General features: G+C 38.8%; 1 long non-coding RNA gene across 1 annotated transcript; it reads right to left on the reverse strand.

Moving 5' to 3' along the window:
- Positions 1-6,357: 6,357 nt before the first annotated feature.
- LOC140009602 (uncharacterized) lies at positions 6,358-9,563 on the reverse strand. Its single transcript, XR_011817090.1, has 2 exons — positions 9,262-9,563; positions 6,358-7,470 (listed from the first exon to the last, which is right to left on the reverse strand). It is a non-coding gene; the product is annotated as an uncharacterized lncRNA (long non-coding RNA).
- Positions 9,564-10,293: the final 730 nt, after the last annotated feature.

Below are 10,293 nucleotides of genomic sequence, written 5' to 3' on the forward strand. Positions count from 1 at the left end.
GAGTTTCGAGTACCGAGATACGGTAGCTCAAAGTTGAGGAAGATTCAAGACTGAAGAAGAATTTCCAGTTTTGAACCTCCAACACTAGCAATTTAATTCGGTATCGAAACGAACTTGAATTGGTGCCAAAATTGGCATTATTTTACTCCTATATGCAAGGTATTCCTCTATCAAATTTCAGGGAAAAATACTGACGTGCGCGGAGTATACATATACAATTAAACTCATCCTAATCAAGTTTTACATTTATAAACTCCTAAATACCCCACACGCGATTTATCGCAAGTATACGAATCGTGAGCGAGTATAGGGTATTAAGGGTCGATCCCACAAGGAAGATTGCAATTACCGGTACTACTAAAGCTTCTCTATTATTTAGACTATCAATGAATTATAACAAATTAAACCTACTGAAATTATACAAAATAAAAAATAAAAGCTCCTTGGGTTGTGGTATCCCTAACTACTCATGCAAGTGCTATATTTGGATCATTGAATACTACATCTAGGCTAATTATGGTGTAATTTCCTTATGCATTTGAATCCTACTTTCGTAGTGAATCAATTATACTCATAACTAATCCATACCTATTTTCATGGTTATGAAATTAGCTACAAGTTCATTTCTTCAATGAAATTACATGAAATGAATCACTAAAAACCACATAAGTGCACCTCTACTTTCGTGAGTGTACTCCCTATGTTTAGCACTTCTTGAACTAGTGTTAAATCTCAATTTTCATTGCAGAAACAACACCTTAGATAATCACAATTAATGGTACCAGATTAATCATGATTTCAAGAGCTAAAGTGCTAAATAACTTGCTCAAATCATAGCAGTCAAATAACCAAATAATAAACACTAACAATTATAGAAAGTTCAACCAAACCCAAGGTATAAACTTTAGAAACACATATTGAACACAAAATCCAGAACTTGTATATTAACTAAATTTGGAATCAAATACAAAAGATAAAGAGTTTGGAAGGAATACAACCCTTGTCACATGAGCTTTCTTCCTTGCCTTCTTCATCCTCCATCTTCATCCTAATCTAGATAATAAACAAGAATGGAAAGCTACACTACTCTATACTAAGCTAAACTAACACTAGAGAGATGAAAGAGCTACATTTCTGCAGCTTCCAGCTTCTCCCGTATGTCTCTCTCTATTTTTCTCCTATGAACTCCCCATCTCTCTCCAATCCCCTATTTTTGCAATGCATTTGGCTATTTAATGATGAAAGGTGGTCAAGAAATGAGGATTACATCTCCCTTTTACAGCTGGGAATGTTTCTCACATGTCTAGCATCCAATGTGAGTTGGTGGAGGTGAAATTGATTTTTTACGCGTACAGAGCAGCCTTTTCTGACCAGTGATCCGAGCTGCTACAGTACCTCGGATCCGTATGGATCCGAGCTCGGATCCACTAACCCAGAAACAACCGAGGGTTCGGATGAATAGTGGATCCGAGTGTGGATCACTTGCTCTGTTTTTGGCCCAATTTCAACCAATCTTTTCTTGATGTTAGAGGCTGAACCAGCTCATGTCGAAAACACGAAAGTTGTAGCCTTTTGAGTTATCTTTCTAATGCATCAAGAATCACCTCATTTGGATCTGTGTAGGCTGAGATATGACTGAAATACCCTTGCCTGCTCATTGCCCTGTTCCAGCTTCGACCAGTAGAAATTTGCTATTGTAATTCGGCATTTTGACCTGGAAAACCTTCAAACTGGATTTAGATGTATTCACCAAAGTTGTAGATCTATCTCTTATCTTCAAATTGGTTCAAGAATCATCTTAATCCGATCATTGTAGCTCAAGTTATAGCCGAAATACGAAAATGTGTCAAAACTGTCAAAATACACAAAATCCAAGTAAAAAGTGATAAAAACCTCATTTAATCACTTAAAAGCATTTTTCACCAATTATAGCCAAAATGATTCATATTCTACCAATAATATAACTAAAGTGACTAAAAATAATATAAAATATCATACAATTATTACGTAAATTAGTCACTTATCAAATACCGTCGGGAAGGTAGTTAATTAGTCAACCAAAGTTCAGGAAAAATTCTAAGGCAATCTGCCTTGTGACTTTCATTTCACAATTTCAAATCGTTTAACCAAGAAAACTATCCGAACATGGTTCATTTGTGAAACAAAGGTCTAAGACACATCCATGATACCTTTGGTAAGTGATGAGCATCAAGAACTTCAATTAATAAAATCATTCCCAAGTTTTGCCCCAAATCAGTCCAAATACTACGTTTTTCCAAAACAGGGCAGTCCTCTTGTTTTAGTCACAACTCAATCAATTTAACTCGGAATGAGGCATGGTTTATGGCGTTAGAAAATAAATTCACGGGACTAAAAGTTCACAGAAGGAAATGTTCTGAAATTCGCCAAGCAACCAGCTCAAAATTGAGCCTCAAGTTTCTGCCTCAACAAGCCATTCCAGCAAATCCGAGAGACAGGACAGCTAACTTAAAACGTTTGGTTCGGATCACTCACAAATAATCAGAACGTGCATTTTATCTCAAATTAAAGCTAGGAATGTCTAGTTTCAAACGCCACCAACGGCACTTGATTTCGACCCCCGAGGACAGAGTTATGGCCAAAATACGACCACTGGACAGTTTTACCCGAAAATAATTTTCCAGCATGCCTAGTTCATGAATAAATTCATTTGCCCATCCAATCGTTAATGTTTTCCAACGAAAATTTCTACACACATAATATAACATATACACATCAGGATCATGCCAATAAATCACCAAAAATGGGCCTTATCATGGCCGAACAAAACAGGGGCAGATTCGGCAATTTCTGGTCATGACCTCTACTTGAGTTCCCAACAATAACACTCCATAAATTCATCATTATAACCATTAAACTACCATTAAATCCAACATTGATCCTCAAATCAGCAACAACAACCCAAGTGTGGGAATACAAAGAGCCCACTATCACATTTTACATCCATATCAAGCTAACCAAATGCATGCATGAACTTAACAAGGTAAGATAGCTTCCAAACTTCAAGTTTCCAAGAGTGGATCATCACTTACTTTGGGTTGATGTTCAGCAGAATTTTCGGCCCTCTATTACCCCAGAAAAATCGTGATTTCCAGCCCTTGTTTGCAGCTAAAAATGCTCCTCAAGTGTCAAGCTAGGTGTGGTGCAAGTTTGGTTGAATTTGGAGATGATTTGGGGTGGTTTTGAGTGAGATTAGTGAGCAGAAATTTTGAAGCAATGGAGTTAGAGAGAGGAGGGTGTTTGGTCGGCTATGAGGAGAGAGAAGATGGAGAGAAATCTGATTTCCTTTAGCTTCCAAGAGAAGGTGAAATAAGTGGTGTAAATTCACCCAAAAGTCAACTCTCATTAGGGGCCGTTTGGTGCGATTACGGCTCGATTTTCTCGCGCGTTTGGTTCACTAGTGCACTGAATCTCCAATGCATTTATATTCATGTAAGTGTTATTCACTCTTAATTGTCCCGATATAAGGGTCTAAAGTCCCTCAAATAACGTCGCGCGTGTGAAAACGCGTACCGTCAATTTTAACGCTATAACGCGAAACTTCCAATAAATTCTTATAACGATTGCGCTACTAACTATCACTTGAGTATTTACTCATAAGATTACCTATTTTAGGACCATAGTACAAGTCTCCAATATTCCAAGCTTATTGTGTTACTACGCGGATAAAATCTCCAAGTACTATTCACTATTTTTTTTTTCTAGACGTACTCCAGGAAATTAATTTTTGAAACGAATCATTTTAAAAATATAACGAAGTTATATTACCATGTATTTAGGTCTAATAAGACTAGAAAATATTCCTCGAAGCGAAAATCCAATTAAATAATTTATTAAGCCATAAATTAGGCATAAAATAATAGTTTTTACGAGTCCTCACATCCTCTCCCCCTTAAGAGAATTTCGTCCTCGAAATTCACACTTAGGATAACAGTCATACCCCTTAATAGTCACACTTATCAAGTCAAACAATAACTTACCTTCTGCAACCCATTTCACAATTTCTACTCACCCAATTAGTAGTCAAACTTTGATTCTATCTCATGAATCTAGGATTTTGTAAAAGTGTGCGTCGTACTATAGTCACTTAGAACCTTAACTAAACAATAGAAAGAAAAATCATACCTTCAATGACCTTAATGGGATTGGAAACCTGTTGATAGCCTAATGCATAAACCCTAGCTGGTGCTTTAGATCGACTTCCTCCAGCACTAGACTGCTTTGCAGTTGACTTTTCAAGCCTTTGAGTACTACCTCCTTCATTCGGTATACTTGGACAGTTCGCGATCTGATGCTCAGTGCTGCCACAATACAAACACTTTCCCGTTTTCTTCCAGCACTCATTCTCTGTATGGTTAGGCTTGTGACAATAACCACAAATAACTTGAGGAGCCACAGGCTGACCACTTGGAGGAGTCTCCCTCGGTTGATCCCTTCCATTGTGGCCTCCTCTTGATTGAATCTTTTTTTGTGTACCAGATGTCTCTATTCCTCCCGTTCCTTTTTCCTTTTTAGAAGGTGGGGCACCCTTATCTGCTTGTCCAAGAGGATGACTAGAAGTGCCCCTTTTCTTGGCATGAAAATCCTTAACTTGCAGCCTTGCACTTTCGACTCTCTGCGCCTTCTCTAGGGCTTCAGTGAAAGTAGAGATTTGGGCCGCTGCTAACCCCTCTTGAATCTCCACGTTAAGTCCTTGTACAAATCGCCTTATCCTTCTCCTCTCAGTGGCTACCAATTCTGGGGCGTATCTAGAAAGTCTAGTAAATTTTCCTTCATACTCAGCCACACTAGACGCCCCCTGCTTCACTTTTATGAATTCGTCCTCCCGTTTCTCTTGAACTAAGGGCGGGAGAAACTTCTCATTAAATTCTCCTAAAAGATTTTCCCAAGTCCAAGGGGTTTGTGCTCTTTCCCATTTTCCCCTTATCATATCCCACCAAGCACGTGCTGCACCCTCAAACTGAAAGACAGCAAAAGTTACTCGTCTCTCCTCCGCATAATCTAGGGCTGCGAAAATATTAGTCATTCTTTCTAGCCAATTCTCCGCTACCTCAGGATCAGGCTCACCAATGAATTTAGGCGGGTTGAACTTTAAGAATCTCTCTAAGGCTCTATCTTCCCCTCTATCCTGGCCCCCAGGTTGGTTAACTGGCACTGGTTCCTGTCTCTCAGCTAATCGTTCTAGAATGTCAGTCATCCTATTAATGGCAGTAGCCATTTGGTTAACCTCCATATTTTCTTGTTCTTGGGTCGGTCTAGTGGCCGATCCTTGTTCATCCCCTTGAGGTTGGGTTTGTCCAGTCCCTCGCCCACGGCCTCGACCACGGCCTCGACCCCTTCTTAGCCCTTCCATAACCTAAGTATGCCTAGTGCAAGAAATAAATCAATTACGCGAGAAAATACTTGAAACAAGGGCCAATTGCGAAAACATTGAAAATAATAATAATTTACATTCATTAACATGTCACAATCCATACAATTAGCAAGTCAGGGAAGATCGCAAAAATATAGTACACAGGTGCCACAAAAGTACTTTTACTCACAGAAGACTAAAGTCAAACAAGTGCCCCAAAAGTAGGCCATACAGTCATGCAAAATATAATGGCCTCAACACTTAGCATCACCCCTGACAATTCTAACTATATCAGTCAAAAGGGTCTAGTTTTTTTTTCTCGTTCATTTCCCATAATAGAGATCTCAAGTCCAATACAAGAATCCTCCGGGCTCTGACCTTTGCCATCAGAATTTATCTCAAAACCACTTATGATTTTTATTCACACTATAATATACGAGACTATACCCCTTTCGAAGTCACAAGTATTCTCTCAGAAAAAGTATTTAGTACTCAAGTACAAGAATCCAGAACTAAGAGAATTTACAACTCAGGCCGTACGCTCCCAAGTGCAAATTAACAAAGTTTAAGATCCCTACCTGACGTACATATCTATCTACCTCAAATAGCATGATAAAGGTTTTACACTTACCACTTTCATAGTTCACAACTTACGCACAAGAAGAGTACTTAGTCTTTTATACATATTCACATAATTGGGACCATATCACGTCTTGGCCCAAACTCACTCCGTGCAGAGGCCACGCGAAGTTACTCTGATTTTTTTTTTTTCCTACAAGTAGTCACTTAAATTTCAAACCAGTCTCACAGTCCGGTATCCTAAACTTTTAAGCCTAGGATACACTACAAAGATCTAAAGCCTAAGCTCTGATACCAACTGTGACGCCCCCACTTCTCCCAAGGGCGAACCCAAGGGTATCCGCGGAACGCCTGCCTAGCTCTCGCCAGGACTCGAGACAAATCAATTCAAACTTAACAATATATAACAATTTATACCAGTCTAATAAGGAAAAATCGCTTCCATAAACGAATATCCAAGTCTTGTACCACGTGTTCAAAATACATCCGTTATCCAATTCTTACGTCAGGATCCAAAAGATACATCAATTCCCAAATATATACAATAGCCAAAATGTCTAGTCAATTACAATTGAAACCCTAATACAAAAGTACATCCAAAGGGTTCCAACGAGTTTCACTCCATCCATTCCTGTTAAGGAAAACAAATCTACGGGGTGAGCGAAACGCTGGTGAGGCCAAGAAAACACACATGCAAGCACGTTGTCCAAATAACAATCCCAATATTCAAGAAATTTACAATTCGAGCGAGAAAAATAAACAGAAACAATTCAAGGATATAGGAGCTCTCAGGAGCTATTTTCCTCTTGCTTCGCCACGGCTCGATCCGATACCCCCTCGTGATGACACTCCGTTATCCTGGTGGGTATTTTATCCGTAGAAACTTCACTTATTACTTCCTCCGACCAACATTCCACCCTCTCGGATCCGAAACCAAACACGCACGAAAAAGGCGATACTCGTCGAGTATGCCACACGAGATCTCAAGAGATCAAGTTTTGATTTTTGAACACGCACGGAAAGGGCGATACTCCACGAGTATGCCGAACAAGATCTCAAAAGATCAAGTTGTGTTTTGTTACTCTCTTGGTTTATCAAACTTCACGACCAAGCCCATGCCGGCTCGAGTTGTAAGATTGGTTAAGAGAATTGGGCGTCCCCATAAGTCGAGGAGGTTCACTCCACCCGACAACAAGACACGCACGACATACACGACATGCATGGCAACACGACACGCACACGAAAACGGGTATATTTTAGTCGACGAGATTCACTCAATCGACTTTGAAAACCAAGTTAATACAAGTAAAGTTCAAGTAAAGGAGAGCGAGTGCGATAAAGTACACACTCGTCTCATCAAGTGATATTCACGTATATAAGCAGGTAAATCAAGTAAACACGACAAGTCATGCACTTGACACTCACCAATTCAAAAGTAATTGAGCGAGAAAATCTTTAGTTGTCCCCTCCGGGATTTTTTTCAAGACTCGCTTGAGCACCTGAAGCAATTAACAAGTATTTTTCACTCACAATCACGTATTAATCAAGAAAGGAGTTACGCTTATTTGGACTAGTCAATACCTCAACCAAGAACCTTAGCCACTCAAAATAAAGGTTCAAAAGTGAGGTTTTATTAACACAAGAAAAACTGATTTCCTTCATGAAATCAAGTTTAAAGTGATCAATTATCATCAAGAAGGAGTAACAAGTTTTCAAATTTTCATTTTCTAAGAAATCAGCAAATTTCAGCTTTGCGCGTCAAATTTAGAAAAATCAGATCTTGCACTCAGTAGGTCCAAAATTATAAAACTTGGTACCGTTGGAAACCTCTTAGAAAGTACTAAAAGTTCTTAAAAGACACTTTTCCATGAATCTAAGTGGAAGGTATTCAAAAATGAGCTTGAAGGTACAGGTTCGGCGTACAAGGCAGAATTAAGTTGGATTTCGGCCAACTTTGGAAATTCGGCACGATTCACATGTTGTAAACCGGCCTCTGAAATTTACAGCTCAATTAGTGTTACAAGTGAGGTTTATAACAAAACAAGCGGATCAAGAATCGGAGTTTCGAGTACCGAGATACGGTAGCTCAAAGTTGAGGAAGATTCAAGACTGAAGAAGAATTTCCAGTTTTGAACCTCCAACACTAGCAATTTAATTCGGTATCGAAACGAACTTGAATTGGTGCCAAAATTGGCATTATTTTACTCCTATATGCAAGGTATTCCTCTATCAAATTTCAGGGAAAAATACCGTCGGGAAGGTAGTTAATTAGTCAACCAAAGTTCAGGAAAAATTCTAAGGCAATCTGCCTTGTGACTTTCATTTCACAATTTCAAATCGTTTAACCAAGAAAACTATCCGAACATGGTTCATTTGTGAAACAAAGGTCTAAGACACATCCATGATACCTTTGGTAAGTGATGAGCATCAAGAACTTCAATTAATAAAATCATTCCCAAGTTTTGCCCCAAATCAGTCCAAATACTACGTTTTTCCAAAACAGGGCAGTCCTCTTGTTTTAGTCACAACTCAATCAATTTAACTCGGAATGAGGCATGGTTTATGGCGTTAGAAAATACATTCATGGGACTAAAAGTTCACAGAAGGAAATGTTCTGAAATTAGGCAAGCAACCAGCTCAAAATTGAGCCTCAAGTTGCTGCCTCAACAAGCCATTCCAGCAAATCCGAGAGACAGGACAGCTAACTTAAAACGTTTGGTTCGGATCACTCACAAAGAATCAGAACGTGAATTTTATCTCAAATTAAAGCTAGGAATGTCTAGTTTCAAACGCCACCAACGGCACTTGATTTCGACCCCCGAGGACAGAGTTATGGCCAAAATACGACCACTGGACAGTTTTACCCGAAAATAATTTTCCAGCATGCCTAGTTCATGAATAAATTCATTTGCCCATCCAATCGTTAATGTTTTCCAACGAAAATTTCTACACACATAATATAACATATACACATCAGGATCATGCCAATAAATCACCAAAAATGGGCCTTATCATGGCCGAACAAAACAGGGGCAGATTCGGCAATTTCTGGTCATGACCTCTACTTGAGTTCCCAACAATAACACTCCATAAATTCATCATTATAACCATTAAACTACCATTAAATCCAACATTGATCCTCAAATCAGCAACAACAACCCAAGTGTGGGAATACAAAGAGCCCACTATCACATTTTACATCCATATCAAGCTAACCAAATGCATGCATGAACTTAACAAGGTAAGATAGCTTCCAAACTTCAAGTTTCCAAGAGTGGATCATCACTTACTTTGGGTTGATGTTCAGCAGAATTTTCGGCCCTCTATTACCCCAGAAAAACCGTGATTTCCAGCCCTTGTTTGCAGCTAAAAATGCTCCTCAAGTGTCAAGCTAGGTGTGGTGCAAGTTTGGTTGAATTTGGAGATGATTTGGGGTGGTTTTGAGTGAGATTAGTGAGCAGAAATTTTGAAGCAATGGAGTTAGAGAGAGGAGGGTGTTTGGTCGGCTATGAGGAGAGAGAAGATGGAGAGAAATCTGATTTCCTTTAGCTTCCAAGAGAAGGTGAAATAAGTGGTGTAAATTCACCCAAAAGTCAACTCTCATTAGGGGCCGTTTGGTGCGATTACGGCTCGATTTTCTCGCGCGTTTGGTTCACTAGTGCACTGAATCTCCAATGCATTTATATTCATGTAAGTGTTATTCACTCCTAATTGTCCCGATATAAGGGTCTAAAGTCCCTCAAATAACGTCGCGCGTGTGAAAACGCGTACCGTCAATTTTAACGCTATAACGCGAAACTTCCAATAAATTCTTATAACGATTGCGCTACTAACTATCACTTGAGTATTTACTCATAAGATTACCTATTTTAGGACCATAGTACAAGTCTCCAATATTCCAAGCTTATTGTGTTACTACGCGGATAAAATCTCCAAGTACTATTCACTATTTTTTTTTCTAGACGTACTCCAGGAAATTAATTTTTGAAACGAATCATTTTAAAAATATAACGAAGTTATATTACCATGTATTTAGGTCTAATAAGACTAGAAAATATTCCTCGAAGCGAAAATCCAATTAAATAATTTATTAAGCCATAAATTAGGCATAAAATAATAGTTTTTACGAGTCCTCACAGAAGAGCAGGGCAAAACTGCCTAGTTTAAATAAAAGTGACAACCCATTTCCTATTGTGTGCAGTATACACAAATCTAGTTGCTGCATACTGGTGATGCGCTAGTTCTGCTCATTCATCGTTTCCAAAAATCTTTATTGGACCCATACATAAGGGTAGTAGCTTTTAGGATAACATTGAAAGAAG

The sequence above is a fragment of the Coffea arabica genome, chromosome 6e, assembly GCF_036785885.1.
Source record: "Coffea arabica cultivar ET-39 chromosome 6e, Coffea Arabica ET-39 HiFi, whole genome shotgun sequence".
Taxonomy (NCBI): domain Eukaryota; kingdom Viridiplantae; phylum Streptophyta; class Magnoliopsida; order Gentianales; family Rubiaceae; genus Coffea; species Coffea arabica.